Raw genomic sequence first — 331 nt, forward strand, 5'->3', positions numbered from 1 at the left:
AAAAAAAAAAAAAAGATAAAAAAAAAAGATGTAAAAAAATCATAAAGATGAGAGCAGAAATAAATAGACTAAAAATCAATAGAAAAGATCAATGAAACTAAGAGCTTGTTCTTTGAAAAGATAAACAAAATTGATTAAACTTTAGCTGGATTCATTAAGAAAAAAGAGGGCCCACATCAATAAAATCAGATATGAAAAAGAAGTAACAACTGACACCACAGAAATACCAGTGAGCATAAAGTGCCTACTATGACCAACTCTATGCCAATAAAATTGACAACCTAGAAGAAATGGACAAATTTCTAGAAATGTGCAATCTCCCAAGACTGAA

The sequence above is a fragment of the Neophocaena asiaeorientalis genome, unplaced genomic scaffold (assembly GCF_003031525.2).
Source record: "Neophocaena asiaeorientalis asiaeorientalis breed wild unplaced genomic scaffold, Neophocaena_asiaeorientalis_V1.1 scaffold155, whole genome shotgun sequence".
Taxonomy (NCBI): Eukaryota; Metazoa; Chordata; class Mammalia; order Artiodactyla; family Phocoenidae; genus Neophocaena; species Neophocaena asiaeorientalis.